A 17,873-nucleotide genomic window follows, 5' to 3' on the forward strand; every position below is an offset into this window, starting at 1 on the left:
TGCTTTTGTTTGTACAAGGAAAGGATGGATACAGTAGCTGTTCTGGAAATGGAAAAGTCATGTATTTGGGCCATCTCTCCACGGCTTGGTCCTGAGCTCTGTCGCTCCAATCTAAGATCACATTAGCTTTTGCTGACTGAAAGCATTCTTTCTTATATCTAAGTTTCTGTTAAGCCCCATGTGGAGAATTTGGGAAAGTTCCATGAAAAGTTCCTCAGGCAAGATAACATCTGATTTATTCAAAGGATTTTCAGCTCACCCCTTCCCTCCCCTACCACCAACCCTTCTCCCACTGCAGTCAGTGATTTTTTCTTTTAATATTTTATTTATTTATTTTGACTGCGCTGGTCTTAGCTGGGGGATGTGGGATCTTTTAGTGGCAGCATGTGGGATCTAGTTCCCTGACCAGGGATTGAACCCAAGTCCCCTGCATTTGGAGCCCGGAGCCTTAGTCACCAGACCACCAGGGAAGTCCCAGAAATTAGTCTCACCTAATTCTTGATCTTTTCCCTCAAGTCAGCATTTCTTTCAGGCTTCCCACCTCTAGAAATGACATCCCCATCTACTCAGCTATTCAAGTCCTAGATGTGGGCATTGGGATTTTATTTTAAATTTATTTATTTACTTCTCTCTCTCTCTCTTTTTGTTTTGGTTGCACCACTTGGCTTGCAGGATCTTAGTTCCCTGGCCAGGGGTTGAACCTGGGGCCCAGCAGTGAAAGCACTGAGTCCTAAGCACTGGTCTGCCAGGGGATTCCCTTTATTGTTTTATTGAGGTACAGTTTATCTCAGTAAAACACACAAATCTTAAGTGACAGTTCCACCAAAAAAAATAAATGTTTTTAAACCTTTGTAGATATGCGTGTAACTACCACCCAGATGGAGATGGAGAAACTTCTCAGCCCCCAGGAAGTTCCCTTGCGTCTCATCCCCGTCCGTTCCCCTCCTTCCCCCAGAGGGACCCGCTCTTCTGACTTCTGTCTCTGACGCCTAGTGGCCAGCCTATGGCTCAGGCCTGCCGGTCTCTGCGGTATTTTCCCCAGGCCTCATCCTTTCCCACCCGGGCAACAGCACCGGCTTCTTCACTTGCCCCCTCTCCTCTGGCACCCCATCCCTCCAGAAGCCAGAGACCTGACCACTCGCCCCCAGGCCTGAGACCCCCAGAGGCTCCTAGGGCCCTCAGGGAGGTGCTCAGCACCTTGGCTAATCCTCACCTTGCTGACACCATTTCCCGAGTCCTTGTGCTTGCAAGCAAGTCACTTCAGTCGTGTCTGACTCTCTGCGACCCATGGACTGTAGCCCACCAAGCTCCTCTGTCCGTGGGATTCTCCAGGCACAGATCCAGGAGTGGGTTGCAGTGCCCTCCTCCAGGGGATCTTCCCAAACCAGGGGTCGAACCCGCATCACTTACATCTACTTCACTGGCAGGCGGATTCTTTACCCCTCGCGCCACCTGGGAAGCCCTCCTTGGTCCTCACCACACCCCATACAAGGGGATGGAGGCACAGGGGGGATTCACCAGTCTACGATCGCAAAGACAGCAAGCAGAGAAGCTGGACACACCAAAAGGTTGGCTCTCGAACATACGCTCTTAATAGTTCAGCGCTGCTCCATGAATGAATGAGTCATCTATTCATCTATTCAGGTTTTCTTTCTCAGAAATATAGCGACCCAGGGACTACCCTTGGTGGTCCTGTGGCGAAGACTCTGCGCTCTCAATGCAGGGGGCCTGAGCCCTGGTTGAGGAACTAGATCCCCCATGCCGCAACTAAGAGTTGGCATGCCACAATTGAAGACCCCACACACTGCAGCTAAAGATGCCGGATGCCGTATGCAACGCAGATGGAAGATCCCTTGTGCGGCCCTTGAGACCCAGTGCGTGCAAATAAAGAAACAAAAATAAAACCCAAAGGAAATACAGTAAGTTTAGGAAAAATCAGATCTCCCATTGCTAAGCGGTGGAACGTGAGACCACTTTGTTGCCTGGGGAAGAGGGAAAAGAGGCAAAGGGAGGAGGGGGAGGAGGGGGAGGAGGGAGGGAGGCGGTCCCAGCCTTGCGGGGGCAGAGGGTGTTTCTGGACGGAGGCCTGCCTCCACGGCAGCACCTTCTTGAGGACTGGGCTTGACCCCAGCAGAGGAGAGGTTCTTTATTTCCTCAGTGTCTAAATCCTGACCGTCACTGGGTTGAGAAGGGGGATGGGGGTGCCCCCACAAGGCCTGTGGTTTGAGTGAAGAAAAACAATTGCGTAAAAAACGGAGAACCTTAACACATCCCAGGTCCTGTCCGTGCCTGAGTCACACTGGAGAAAAGCGAAGCCCCAAGCCCCTCCGATTTCAGGCCAGCAGTTACATCACTGAAGTCAGCGCCTGTGAGCTCAGGAAAGGGTACCCGGGGACAGGGGACGAGGCAGGATGGAGGGCCAAGACTGGCTCAGAGGAACTCCAGGCCTGGGTTAGGGAGAGGTCACCGGCTCAAGTGAAGAGAGAGAGCCCTGAACCCCTCCCAATGTCGGGAGCTTCTGATATGACCTCTGTGACCCGGGCACGTGGCGCAGTGCCTGGCACACGTAAGCACTCAGGGTTCGGGAGTTGAATGGACGAATCAGTGAATGAAGGAGGGAGCAAGGCACCTCGGCTGGGCACGCCGGTCTCCCACTCAAATTCCGCAACCTGCAGAAATGGCTGTTCTCAGGAGCTCCCTGATGGGCCAGTGGCTAAGACTCAACGCTCCCAATGCCGGGGGCCTGGGTTCGCTCCCTGGTCAGGGAACTAGATGCCACAAACCGCAACTAATAAATTAAATGTTAAAGAAAAAAAAGAAATGGCTGTTCTTGGGAATTCCCTGATGATCCAGGGGTTAGGACTCCGCGCTCTCATTGCTGAGGGCTTGGATTCAATCCCTGGTCAGCGATCTAAGATCCCACAAGCCTTGTGGCACAGCCAAAACCAAACACACAAAAACTGCTCTTGGGCCTTACAGGCCCCTGGTTCCCACGGGGCTGGCCTTGGTGTTCCGATCACCCACCTGACTTTTCACCTGCTCCGTGCAGAGCTGGGGGTTGACTGACAACTGGAAGCAAATCCGACCTCCAACCAGGAGGAAGCAGCACTTTTTCCTTAGTGTGGGAACTGCGGCCAAAACTGTGTTGTCTCCCGGGTGGGAGGGGATGGTTTATGATGAGGTAGGAGGGACAGGGCCTCCAGCGGTGCTTAAAACTGAGCTGCGTGGGTCCCTGGCTGTAGCTTGCACTGGAACAGTGAAGATGGGGACATATCTGGTCCTTCTTCTCCTGGCTCCAAGCTCAGGAAGCTTCTGGAGCATCCCACCCCACCACGCCCACCCTCCATAGACCAGTGCTCTGGGCTGAGCAGTCGATGAGAGCACACGTGCTACTTGACTGCAGTTCTAAGATGGACAGTTTGAATTGGAAGCTGGAGCTTGTGGGAAAGGTCAGAGCGTCCAGCTGGCCCCGTGGGAGTCAGCTCCATCTGAGCATCAGCCCGTTCTCAAGCCAAGTCCTCTCCTCCACCCCGCCCCAGCTCTCTGAAGTCTTTTTCACATATATCAGGTACATGTATATAGATCTCGCTGTGGTTTAGCATGGAAATTGATCAAGTCATTTCACTCCTCTGAACCTCAACTTCCTCACCCCTAAAATGGGAATAAGGAAGACAACTGACTAATACTGTGTATACACAGTATAGAGCACAGAGTCCGGCAGCTAAAGTTGACTCATTGTTGTTAATCTTGTTATGTAACGATTTTTACTTGATCACCAAGTTTACTGCCCAGCTTGTGTCTCCAGCTCAAGTGGAAGCTCTGTCTCTCAGTTGGCCTGTCTGGGAGGGGAAAGCCAATTCTCTCTGCCAGGTCTCACTCTTGTCTGGGAGCCAAACTTGCCTGCTCATCCTTGGGGTCTCACCCTCTCCCCAGAGTGCTGGTCTGTCTCTTTTCTCAGTTGCTGCTGCCAACATGGTCAACAGTGACGAACCCACAGCCCTAGTGGCCTTTGATGGGTCAACAAGGCCAGAATCTTGCCCAGAGAATGGACAGGTAGCAAATCCACAGTGAGGAGGGGGCTGCTGGCTGGAAGGGGCGGTTCTGGGTCTATACTGCGCTCTTATCTGTTAGGGGGCATCTGGCTCTTGGGATGAAGTGAGAGCAGGGAGGCCTTCAGGGAGGAGGAGTTAGGGTCAGGTCAGGGGAAGGGAAGCAGAGAGAGGGTTGCATAGGAAAATGTCATCTTATCCTATGGTACTCAGAGGACAAGCCGGATCTGAAACGCTCTTCTCTGGGGACTTAGCCTCCAGTGGACCCTGGTGCCGTGTAGAGCAGGTGGCAGACCCGTGCTGACCAGCTCTGGTTGGCGGCAGGTAGCTTCCTGGTTGCTAGAGCCACACTGAGGCTTCAGGGTTCGAGGGACTTCCTGTGAGATGCCGCGGTGCAAGAGGAACCTCTCGGGGGGACAGGGGAACACAGGTGACGATCCCAGGGCTGGCGAGGACCTGAAGCGGATTCATGGAGGGGACTTCTGTCAGCGTTCTTTGATCTGCTCCTGCTGCTCGCACAGACTTCTTGGACTGCTGAGCTCAGACTCCCCTTCGCGGTCCAGGCTCCATCCCCGTGCCCATCTTTCTATCTCTCTTGGTATCTTCTGTTCACACCTGGGGACATCTGTTTGGGTGGAGCTCTCCCCAGCTGTGGATTTCACTGGCTGTGGGCTAGGCTCCCATTGGCTACCTGCTGTCAGGTGTTCTCTGCTGTCCAATCAGCTGTGGCCGTGGTGGCTCTGACGAGCCTGGGGCTTCTTCCCTGGGTGAGCCATCTCTATAGAGGTGAGCCCCCTATAGGGGCCCACATTCTGGGCTCGCCAGTACACTCCCTGGATTCCAACCAGTCAGTCGGGTTCCTGGGCCATCCAGCAACACCCCGACTCCTTTCTTCCTTACCTAGAACAGACTGGTTCCAAATAGGAAAAGGAGTACGTCAAGGCTGTATATTGTCACCCTGCTTATTTAACTTCTATGCAGAGTACATCATGAGAAACGCTGAGCTGGAAGAAGCACAAGCTGGAATCAAGATTGCCGGGAGAAATATCAATAACCTCAGATATGCAGATGACACCACCCTTATGGCAGAAAGTGAAGAGGAACTCAAAACCCTCTTGATGAAAGTGAAAGTGGAGAGTGAAAAAGTTGACTTAGAGCTCAACATTCAGAAAACGAAGATCATGGCATCTGGTCCCATCACTTCATGGGAAATAGATGGGGAAACAGTGGAAACAGTGTCAGACTTTATTTTGGGGGCTCTAAAATCACTGCAGATGGTGATCGCAGCCATGAAATTAAGAGACGCTTACTCCTTGGAAGGAAAGTTATGACCAACCTAGATAGCATATTCAAAAGCAGAGACATTACTTTGCCAACAAAGGTCCATCTAGTCAAGGCTATGGTTTTTCCAGTAGTCATGTATGGATGTGAGAGTTGGACTGTGAAGAAAGCTGAGCGCCAAAGAATTGATGCTTTAGAACTGTGGTGTTGGAGGAGACTTTTGAGAGTCCCTTGGACTGCAAGGAGATCCAACCAGTCTATTCTAAAGGAGATCAGCCCTGGGATTTCTTTGGAAGGAATGATGCTAAAGCTGAAACTCCAGTACTTTGGCCACCTCATGCGAAGAGTTGACTCATTGGAAAAGACTCTCATGCTGATAGGGACTGGGGGCAGGAGGAGAACAGGATGGCAGAGGATGAGATGGCTGGATGGCATCACCGACTCAATGGACGTGAGTTTGAGTGAACTCTGGGAGTTGGTGATGGACAGGGAGGCCTGCTGTGCTGCAGTTCATGGGGTTGCAAAGAGACACGACTGAGCGACTGAACTGAACTGAACTGTGGACCATTTTTAAAGTCTTTATTGAGTTTGCTAGATATTACTTCTGTTGTTTAGGTTGTTTTTTTTAGGCACAAGGCATGTGGGATCTTAGCTCCCCTACCAGTGATCGACCCAATGCCCCCTGCTTTGGAAGGTGAAATCTTAACCACTGGACTGCCAGTTCAGTTCAGTTTAGTTCAGCTGCTCAGCCGTGTCCAGCTCTTGGTGACCCCATGGAATGCAGCACGCCAGGCTCCCCTGTCCATCACCAACTCTTGGAGCTTATTCAAACTCATGTCCATCAGGTCAGTGATGTCAGATGCCATCCAACCATCTCATCCTCTGTCATCCCCTTCTCCTCCTGCCTTCAATCTTTCCCAGCATCAGGGTCTTTTTCCCATGAGTCAGCTCTTCACATTAGGAGCCTAGAGTATTGGAGTTTCAGCTTCAGCATCAGTCCTTCCAATGAATATTCAGGATTGATTTCCTTGAGGATTGACTGGTTGGATCTCCTTGCAGTCCAAGGGACTCTCAAGGGTCTTCTCCAACACCACAGTTCAAAAGCATCAGTTCTTCGGCGCTCAGCTTTTCTTATAGCCCAACTTTCACATCCATACATGACTACTGGAAAAACCACAGCTTTGATTAGAGAGACCTTTGTTGGCAAAGTAATGTCTCTGCTTTTTATTAATTAATTTATTTTATAAATCTATATAGTTTTATTAAGACAAAAAACTGACAGTGTTGATATGAAGTTTACATTTAAACAAAAGTTTTCACAAAAACCTAACACACGCCTGAAAATTACAATGGAGTTCTAGATGCAGATCAAGACGATGTCAACAACTGATGGATCTCATGACTCAAGACAGCGTTTTGGCTTTTAGTTAATTCTCAGGATTAAAACATTTGTTTTGTTTCAAAGTGAACCACTGCCCCAGTATGAAAATTTACCTTCTCCTGAGACCAGGGCTTTTGAAATCATTCCACTCTTGACCCTGTGCTGTCAGTGACTGAACCCTGCCCCCAATGGTTTCAAAGTTCAAAAAACAGAGGCTCCAAGAGTTTTCCACCCTATGAGCACCGGGCCTTGTCTTTCCCTACTCACTTGCCTCCTTTTCCACTCTCTGCCCGTCCCTAAGTTCTTCACCAGTGGCTTGGATGGAGAAGCTGATATTTGTAACGTCACAATAGGAAAAGAAAGGGTCTTCCTGTCAGTTTCATGAGTAGCACCTCTAAGACAGAATGATCTGCCTGTGTATACACCCCAGTAAGACTTTTCCTCCTCAACCAGTTTCCATCCCCCAAAGGGCAGCTTTGGTAGCTTCTTGTTCCTTTGTTGGGAACAGCATTGAACTCAGGCAGGCAATACCTTGGCTTCTAAGTTTCAGGCACTCACAGCTTTTAAGCAGTCTCTCTCAGTGCTCATTTAGGTTGCCAATGACGTTTTTTGAAAGGATACAACATTCTGGACTCTGAACCCAATCATCATTAGTTGTTCTTTCCTTTGTTTCATCGTTTCCCCAAATTTTAACAAAAATGATCCTAACCCATCTCCCTTCTTTCCCACCCCACCCCACCCACCCCAAATAATACACCAGTAATAGCCAAAAACTACACACATGCTACGCTGTAAAAATGCAGAGTTAACACCATCGGGAAGAAGGCTGTGTGGGTTGTGGAGATGCTCTTTGAAGATCTTCAGTGTCTCTTGCTCTCCCACATCCCATTCTACGTTTTGTCCTTCATAGAAGGCCCTTTGCTTTTTTTTTTTTTTAAGCAAAGTTCAGAACGGGTTGCCTTGAAACACTGACCCTCCTTCCCCTCCACTGGGGTGGGTGTGCAAACTGTACAGCGTGGAGCAGCTTTGAAGCCCCTATGCTGCTGCAGGACACAGAAGCTATACTGGCTCTTCAAAGGACATCTTCTCAAGCCACCTTCATGGTGTCAAGACAAGGAGAACTCCTTCTTCCCCCACTTGAAACCCACAGTCAGATGTGACAGGCGCTGGTATTCAAGAAAGTTAGTTCTTATCCTTTTTGTCATCATCCTCTGAGGAGTAAGAATGCCACGTCAGCCTTTCCTCATGGGAGGATACAACCTGCGGGCACTTGACATCGGCTTCCTTGGCAGGGACCAGATCAGCCTCACCAGAGTTCTTCCATTTCATCAGGGACATGGGTTCTCCACTGGAGCCCGTAGCTCCAATAATCCACTCTGGTTCCAAACCCCGGGCAAAGCCTCGTGGCTTTTCTGACTCTTCTTTCTTCCTCTTTGGTTTGCTCTCCTCCCCCTTATCTTCCGAATCAGAATCAGCTTTGCGCTTGCCTCCCTCTGATTTATCTGTCTCGTGTGCTGTTTTCCGTGACGGCGGAAACTCAGTTATGAGGTCAGGGCAATCCAGGTGCTCTTCTGGTTCCCGCGTGTTATCCTCATCTGAGAACCCCTTCCACTTCAGGAGATACTCCACCTTGCCCTTTACCACTCGACGGTCTAGAACTTTTTCCACCACTTATTCCTCTTCCTCCTCTTCTAACACCTCCTCCACTTTCTCCTTGTTTTGTTTTTTCCCCGTAGTGCCCGCCAGCTTTCTGGTATAAAGGATGACGCTGCTCAGAGCAGCACCTGTAAGCCCGAGAGGAATCGGTGCCGCGCTACTGGCTGGTCTTGTCCGGCCGGCCGGGGGAGTGGCAACCAGAAAGGCAACAAGCCAGGTGACCATTGTCGAGCCCCTTCCCTGAAGCGGCATACCGCAGGCCCCTGCCAGCAGCCCTCCCCTCAGACGAACAAAAGCGCTGTCTCTGCTTTTCAATAAGCTGTCTAGGTTGGTCACAGCTTTTCTTTTCAAGGAGCAGATATTCAGGGAGGGGCCTTTTGTCAGTGTTCTTAGATCTGTTCCTGCTGCTTGCGCCAACTTCTCAGAGAAATTAAAAGAGCACGCCTTTTAATTTCATGGCTGCAGTCACCATCTGCACCAATTTGGGAGTTCCCAAAATAGTCTGTCACTGCTTCCATTGTTTCCCTATTTGCCATGAAGTGATGGGACCAGATGCCATGATCTTCATTTTCTGAATGTTGAGCTTTAAGCCAAGTTTTTCACTCTCTTCTTTTACTTTCATCAAGAGGCTTTTGAGTTCCTCTTCACTTTCTGCCATAACGGTGGGGTCATCTGCATATCTGAGGTTATTGATATTTCTCCTGGCAATCTTGATTCCAGCTTGTGCTTCATCCAGCCCAGCATTTCGCATGATGTATTCTGCATATAAGTTAAATAAGCAGGGTGACAATATACAGCCTTGATGTACTCTTTTTCCTGTTTGGAACCAGTCTGTTGTTCCATGTCCATTTCTTGCTGTTGCTTCTTGACCTGCATATAGGTTTCTCAAGAGGCAGTCAGGTGGTCTGGTATTCCCATCTCTTGAAGAATTTTCCACAGTTTGTTGTGATCCACACAGTCAAAGGCTTTGGCGTAGTCTATAAAGCAGAAATAGATGTTTTTCTGGAACTCTCTTGCTTATTCGATGATCCAGCGGATGTTGGCAATTTGATCTCTGGTTCCTCTGCCTTTTCTAAAACCAGCTTGAACATCTGGAAGTTCATGGTTCACACACTGTCGAAGCCTGGCTTGGAGAACTTTGAGCATTGCTTTGCTAGCGTGTGAGATGAGTGCAATTGTGCAATAGTTTGAACATTCTTTGGCATTGCCTTTCTTTGAGATTGGAATGAAAACTGACCTTTTCCAGTCCTGTGGCCACTGCTGAGTTTTCCAAATTTGCTGGCATACTGAGTGCAGCACTTTCACAACATCATCTTTTAGGATTTGAAATAACTCGACTGGACTTCCATCACTTCCACTAGCTTTGTTCATAGTGATGCTTCCTAAGGCCCACTTGACTTCGCATTCTAGGATGTCTGGCTCTAGGTGAGTGATCACACCATCGTGATTATCTGGGTTGTGAAGATCTTTTTTGTACAGTTCTTCGTGTGTTCTTGCCACCTCTTCTTAATACCTTCTGCTTCTGTTAGGTCTATAGCATTTCTGTCCTTTATTGTGCCCATCTTTGCATGAAATGTTCCCTTGGTATCTCTAATTTTCTTGAAGAGATCTCTGGTCTCTCCCATTCTGTTCTTTTCATCTATTTCTTTGCATTGATCACTGAGGAAGGCTTTCTTAGCTCTTCTTGCTATTCTTTGGAACTCTGCATTCAAATGGGTATATCCAAAGGAACCTCCAGGGAAGTCCCTATATATAGTTCTTATCCTGTTTTCAGGTAATTAATTCAATGTTGGTCTCGATCCCGACTGGATTGACAGTTGGAGGGCCGGTGGCCCTTCACACACACACGCACACACACACACACACACACATCCTAGGCCAAGGGCTCTGCCTCTGGAATTAGACTGGATCACTTAAATAAACCTATCCCAACACCAGCAGCAGCAGTCATGTACATGTAGTGCCAGTCACAATTCTATGTGCTACCTGGATTAGCTCAGTAATCCTCAGAGGAAGGTCTATTCTCATGCCCATTTTAGAGATGGGGAAAGTGAGGCTCAGGGAGGAAGCAGTGGTGCCCGGCAGCAACTGACTCAGACCTGTGCTCCCTGCTGCTCCTTAGCCGCTTGGCCCTAAGGGCAGGTAACTGGGCATCTCCAGGTCCCAGTTTTACTTTCTTCAAAAGTGGGATAAGAAGATTTAACACATAAAGTGGTCATAGAAAATCAGCACCTTTCAAACTAAAACTCAACCCCTGGGTTGACTTTATCGTCACAGACAGGAAGCAGAGTTCTGTTCTTTTGGTAATAAGCTGGGTTTTCAGAGTTGAATTTTTGAAGTCCAACTTGCTTGAAATCAGCCCCCTATTTGGGCCTGTACCTTGCAGGCAGCTTCTACAGATTGATTCACAGGTCCTGGGAGCTGAACTTCAAGGCTTGAGTTTCACTTGAGATTCTAATCACATCTGTGACCTTTGTATCAAGTGTCTTAAGGAAATAAAATAAAACCAGAAAGACAAGTCCTAGAATATTTTATGTAAAGCTGCACTGTCCCTATGGCAACCTCAAACCAGAAATGACCCCTGAGCTCCTGAAATGTGAAGAGTCCAAACTGGGATGTGTCACGAGTCTAGAATTCATGCCTAAATATGAAAAAAAAAGTTAAATATCTAGTTAATAATTTAAAAATATTGATTACATGTTAAAATTATATTTTGGATCTATTGGTTAAATATAATACATTTCTGTGTGTGTGCTAAATCACTTCAGTTGCATCTGACTCTTTTCAATCACATGGACTGCAGTACGCCAGGCTTCCTTCCTTGTAAGTGGGAGGGGTGTAGCCTGCCAGGCCTCTCTGTCCAGGGGATTCTCCAGGCAAGAATACTGAAGTGGGTTGCCATGCCCTCCTTCAGGGGATCTTTCTGACTCAAGGATCAAACCTACATTCCCTGTTTTGGTAGGCAGGTTCTTTACCACTAGCGCCAACTGGGAAGCTCAAAATATATTATTATGATGGCTAAATGATATCCCACAAGGATATTACGTCTTAACTCCTGGAATCTATAAGTGTTACTGTAATGGGAAAAGGATCTTTATTGCAATCGTGTTTCAGTTAAAAATTTTTTTGACTGTGGAATCTTACTTCCCTGACCAGGAATTGAACCCATGCCCCCGAAGTGTGGAGTCTTGACCACTGGACCACCAGGAGTGTCTTCAGTTGAAGATCTTCAAATAAGGAGATTATCGTGGATTAGCCTAGTAAACCCTAAGTGAAATCACATGTTGTTGTTCAGTAGCTTAGTCGCATCTGACTCTTTGCAACCTCGTGGTCTGCAGCACACCAGGCTTCCTTCCTTGTAAGTGGGAGGGGGGCAACCACAAGCCAAGAAAGCTGGAAGAGACAAGGAACAGATTTTCTCCTAGAGGGCGGGGGGAGCTCAGCCCTGCTGACACCTGGGTTTCACACTTTCAGCCTCCAGAACTTGAGAGAGTTACGTTTCTGTAGTTTTAACTTCACCAAATCTCTGGTGATTTATTACAGTATTCTGGGGGAACTCAAACAGTTATTGAAATTAATTTCACTGTTTCTTTTTTTGTTTTTAAACATGACTACTAGAAAATGGTTACTTACGAACATGGCTGGCCCTCGTGGTGACCTTGGACCTTTCTCCAAGGAAAGGAAGCCACCTTTCCTCTCTGGCTCCTTGTTCAACAAGGCGTTGAACCAGAGTCACACTTCTTATCTGCAGTTCTTGGGTTTCTGCAGATCCAGGAAGGTGCCTGCCGATTTATTTTTAGGTTGGCAGTACTGGTTAAAGATATCTTTGGTCTTTGGCTGGATTACATGAACTAAGCACTCTCTAGAGATCCAACCAGCAGTTACACGTGTCCTGTGGACACGCAGACCCTTTTAAAAACACAGAAAGACATTTTGTTAGTTTCTTGGGGCTGCCGTGACAAACTACCGCATATAAACAACAGAATTTTTTTCTCTAGTAGTTCTGGAAGCCAGAGGTCTGAAATTCTGGTGTGGGCAGGGTTGGTCACCTCCAGGGGAGTCTCTTTCCCGCCCCTTTCCCAGCTTCAGGTGTCGGCTGGCAGCCCTTGGTGTCCTTGGCTTGTGGCTACATCACTCCAATTTCTGCCTGTATCTCTACGTGGCCGTTCTGAGTCTGAGTCTCTTTCTCTGTTCTCTCTCAAGGTCACCAGTCATTGCACTGAGTCCACCTCAAATCTGAGATGACCTTAACTTAATTAAGGACCTAGGTGATAGTGAAGGATAGGGGAGGTATGGTGGGACTGGTATGCTGCCGTCCGTGGGGTCACAGAGTGGGACACGGCTTAGCGGCTGAACAACAACAAACTTAATTACGTATGCAAAGACCCTGCGGTGGTTAATTTAATGTGTCAACTTGACTGGTTCACTGGGTACCTAGATTAAGCATTATTTCTGAGGGTGTCTGTGAGAATGTTTCTGGATGAGATTAGCATTTGAATCAGTGGACTCAGGAAAGTCAGACGCCCTCCCCAGAGTAGGTGGGCTTCATCCAGTCACCAGGGCTGAATGACGATTCACCCTTCTTTTCCTGCCTCCCCGGCTCACTCACTTCCCCAGCCCTCAGGCTGAGGTTTAAACCATTGACTCCCCTGGTTCTCAAGCCTTTGGACTTGGATTGAACTATGCTACCAGTTTTCCGGGTCTCCAGCTTGCAGATGGCAGTTCACAGGACTTCTCAGACTCTATAATCACAGAAGCTAATTTCTCATAATAAATCCCTTTAGAGGATAGATAGACAAACTCTATCTGGATTATATAGAGATACCCAGGTGGTGCTAGTGGTGAAGAACCTGCCTGCCAGTGCAGGAGACTCAGGAGACTCGGGTTTGACCCCTGGGTTGGAAAGATCCCCTGGAGAAGGAAATGGCAACCCACTCCAGTATGCGTGCCTGGAGAATCCCATGGACAGAGAAGGCTGGCAGGCTACAGTCCATAAAGTCACAAAGAGTCAGACGTAACTGAAGCCATTTAGATTGTATCTATATAGTTATATAGTCATACAATCTCTCCTCTCTGTCTACAGCATATATATATATTTATATATATATATACACACACACACACATGAATGATTTGATTGATGGTTGATTTTTTGGGGTGAGAGGTGTCTGGTCTTTATTGTAGCACTCAGACTCAGTAGTTCTGGCACTCGGGCCTAGTTGCCCTGCAGTCTGTGGGGTCTTAGTTCCCTGGCCAGGGATTGAACCCATGTCACCTGGGTTGGAAGGTGGATTCTTAACCACTGGACCACCAGGGAAGTCCCTGATTTTGTTTTTTATTTTGTTTTTCTGGAAAACCCTAATACAGACCCCATTTCCAAATAAGGGCACATTCACAGGTACTGTGGGTTAGGACTCAGACACATCCTTTCTGGGGACATTATTCAACACCCTACAGACATGTTACCTCTGTCTTTGTAGAGGCTGGACTGCAAAGGGGGCTCAGAGCATGGGTCTGCAACTCTGCAGATCAGGATTTGAATTCTCCACTTGTGATCCTGTTACTATTGCTGTTTTTCTCCCTGGAACCTCAGTAATCTTCTATGAAAATTGGAAATCTTGGTGTTATGAGTATTTGCTCCAAAAGATTGTTGTGAGACCTCTCTTTAGCTCTTAGGATAAGTTACCCTGAAGCTGCAACACTTTGGTGACCTGTTGGGAAGTGCCGACTCACTGGAAAGAAACCTGATGCTGGGGGAAATTGAGGACAAGTGGAGAAGGCGGCAACAAGAGGATGAGATGGTCAGATAGCATCACCAACTCAATGGATATGAATTTGAGCAAACTCTAGGAGATAGTGGAGGACAGAGGAGCCTGGCATGCTACAGTCCATGGGGTTGCAAAGAGTCATATGTGACTTAGCAACTGAACAACAAACAGCAATTACTGTTTGTTCTTATTTATAATAAGATGTTGGCCTCCTGAAAGGCCTTATCAAGGCCTGATGTTATTCCTTCTCTGGCTTTGATTAGGACATGCCTTCTCCCCTCACCCCACACTCAGTCACCCTGAGCTCAGGGCCAGTCTTGTGTGTTCACACAGGGTCCTAAGCTTGGTTAACTGCTCTGCTGTCTTCTTAATAACTTCTGAACAAGGGACTTTGCATTTTCATCTTGCACTGAGGCCCACAAACTTGGTAACCAGACCGGCTTGAGGTCACTGTGCTTCCTGTGTCTGTAGCCGTGAGGGGTAAGAATTTTCCCCTCTGGTCTGAGTTGGTTCAGTGGCACACGGGATGATGGCCCCTCTAAGAGGAATCTTTCTGAACTGGGTCTTGGCCGCTGGAAAACATGGGCTCTAAGAATCAGCTGATGGGGCAGCTGTTTCACCTGGAAGAGGAGATTTGGGATGGACCCAGCGTGTCCTCCAATTTCTGAAGGGCAGTGCGGAGAAGAAGGGAATAGCAGTATTTTCAGTGGCCCAGGAAGGCAGATCCAGCTCAGTGTAAAGGAAGAATTTTGAACAGAGAGTTGTGCAGGATGGGAATGGCTGACTTCTGTTCAAACCTTAGCTCTGTCTGGAGGCTGAGAGCACGGGCTCTGTCTTGGGGTATTTCCATCTCTGCCTAAATCTGTGGCCTTAGAGAAGGTCATTCAGAGCCCTGAGTCCATTTTCCCATGTAGGAAACAGGCCCGAGAATGCTCCCTAACATGTAAAACAAAAGGCAAATTTACAGGTACAGCCTGGAAAGGAAGCCTGGCTCCTGGGAGGTTACCTAACGCTAACAGCTGCCACCGTTGCTATTGTTGCTCTTGTTATTATTACTGGAAGACAGTGAGTTCCCCAAACTGGCAGGGTTCGAGTGGAGATGGCCCAGTCGGGACTTCCAGAGATGACCCTTGCACCAGAGCTAAAGGAGGAAGTGACCTCTTTGCCCCCTGGACAGTTTCAGCATCTGGCATATTTGGAGGATTAGTTTAGAAACCTACAGTCATAAAAGACTGTCTTTGTCCTGGAGGGAGAGGGGGTGGTGCTTTTTTTGGTGGAGTGGAAGAAGTCTGGGGGCCTGGAGGCTGCTGAAGAAGTGGGAGGTGGGGGTGTTCCCATCGTTCTTGCCTTTGAAAACTTCAGCCAGCTGTCCCCTGAGCCATCACATGCTGAGCATGATCTCAGGAATGCACAAGAGCCCCTCCAGGGCCTCCCGTGAAATGGGCTCCCAATGTGTCTGAGAGCCGGACACGGAAAGCAGCATCGGTGGGTGGTGTGCGTGGGAGAGCAGGCTGGCATGTTCCACTCGATGTGAACACCCCAGGCAGGGAAGGGCCTCGACCCTGGCTGATCCCGGAGCCTCTGTCTGGGGTCCATGCTTGGGCTGACTGCCGCTTCCCTGGAAAAGTCTTGGCCGTGGTTCGTGCTGAGACAAACATATCTCCTCTCTCCTACTCACTCCGCCCGCTCCTCTTGGCTATGTCACGTCCCCAGGCTGTTTCCAGGAACTGCTGATCCTGCTTGACTGCATCAGTGCCCGGATCTGAGGCCCGGAGCCCAGGAGCAGCAGATGGGGTCCATCCAGGACACGCTGGGTCAGAGCTCGGAAGAGCCAGAAGGGTGTTTCCTTCCCCGGAGACAGACAAGGATGGGAGTCACGGCCAGCCCCAGCGACTCACCTGCATCTTGCGCACACAGGCAGGCAGTCCATCTCCCGACAAACGCTGACCCAGCACAGCTCTATGCAGACGCCGCTCTAGGTGTGCAAATACAGCCACAAACAAGATGGCCACCTTGGCTTTTCTGTTTCATGGAAAATTAGCCATTTTAAAGTGTACAATTCAGCGACATCAAGCGCGTTCATATTGTTGTGCACCCCATCACCACCAACCCTCTCTGAAACACTTTCATCTTCCCCCAAGGACACTGCATATGCATCAAACCATCACTCCCATGCCCCCTCCACTGCCCCCTGGCCACCATCTGTTTTCTGTCTCTGGATTTGCCTCTCCTGGATATTGCCTATGTCGACTTAAAAAAAAAGATGTACAACTTGAGAGTTGTGAGTTAAGTTTTATTTGGGGCAAAATGAGGACTGCAGCCCAGGAGGCAGCATCTCAGAGAGCTCTGAGAGACTGCTCCAAAGTGGCAGTGCGGAAAAGTCAATATATAAGGTTTTGGTAATGGTATGGACCTAACAGAAGCAGTACGTGAACTGTGAACTTTCAGATGTTCAAGCTGGATTTAGAAAAGGCAGATGAACCAGAGATCAAATTGCCAACATCCGCTGGATCATCGAAAAAGCAAGCGAGTTCCAGAAAAACATCTATTTCTGCTCTATTGACTATGCCAAAGCCTTTGACTGTATAGATCACAACAAACTGTTGAAAACTCTGAAAGAGATGGCAATACCAGACCACCTTACTTGCCTCCAGAGAAATCAGGAAGCAACCATTAGAACTGGAGATGGAACCACAAACTGGTTCCAAATAGGGAAAGGAGTACATTAAGGCTGTATACGGTCACCCTGCTTATTTAACTTCTATGCAGAGTACATCATGAGAAATGCTGGACTGGATGAAGCACAAGCTGGAATCAAGATGGCCAGGAAAAATATCAATAACCTCAGATATGCAAATGATACCACATTTATGGCAGAAATCGAAGAAGAACTAAAAAAGCCTCTTGATGAAAGTGAAAGAGTGAAAAAGTTGGCTTAAAAGTCAACATTCAGAAAACTAAGAACAGGGAACATCTGGTCCCATCACTTCATGGCAAATAGATGGGGAAACAGTGGAAACAGTGTCAGACTTTATTTTTTCGGACTCCAAAATCACTGCAGATGGTGACTGCAGCCATGAAATTAAAAGACGCTTACTCCTTGGAAGAAAAGTTATGATCACTCTAAGCAGCATATTAAAAAGCAGAGACAGTACTTTGCCAACAAAAGTCCATCTAGTCAGGGCTATGATTTTTCCAGTAGTCATGTATGGATGTGAGAGTTGGACTTTGAAAGCTGAGCACCAAAGAATTGATGTTTTTGAACTGTGTTGGAGAAGACTCTTGAGAGTCCCTTGGACTGCAAGGAGATCCAACCAGTCCATCCTAAAGGAAATCAGTCCTGAATATTCATTGGAAGGACTGATGTTGAAGTAGAAACTCCAAGACTTTGGCCACCTGATGCAAAGAGCTAACTCGCTGGAAAAGACTCTGATGCTGGGAAGGATTGAAGGCAGGAGGAGAAGGGGATGACAGAGGATGAGATGGTTGGATGGCATCACTGACTCAATGGACATGAGTTTGAGTAAACCCCGCGAGTAGTGATAAACAGGGAGGCCTGGCATGCTGCAGTCCGTGAGGTTGCAGAGTCAGACACGACTGAGCGACTGAACTAAACTGAACTGAAGGGTTCAGTGAAGGGGGAGTTCAGTGCCGCGAAGCACTCATTTTACAAAAGGTTTTGTTAGTCATGAGGGTCTGATGTCAACATGAAGGGATTTAGTGCTTCTCTAGATATGA

The 17,873-nt window shown here is 48.2% G+C and overlaps 1 pseudogene; it reads right to left on the minus strand.

The window, feature by feature from the left end:
- Positions 1–7,893: 7,893 nt before the first annotated feature.
- LOC138436223 (chromobox protein homolog 1 pseudogene) lies at positions 7,894–8,592 on the minus strand (annotated as a pseudogene).
- Positions 8,593–17,873: the final 9,281 nt, after the last annotated feature.

This window comes from Ovis canadensis, chromosome 3 (assembly GCF_042477335.2).
Source record: "Ovis canadensis isolate MfBH-ARS-UI-01 breed Bighorn chromosome 3, ARS-UI_OviCan_v2, whole genome shotgun sequence".
Taxonomy (NCBI): Eukaryota; Metazoa; Chordata; class Mammalia; order Artiodactyla; family Bovidae; genus Ovis; species Ovis canadensis.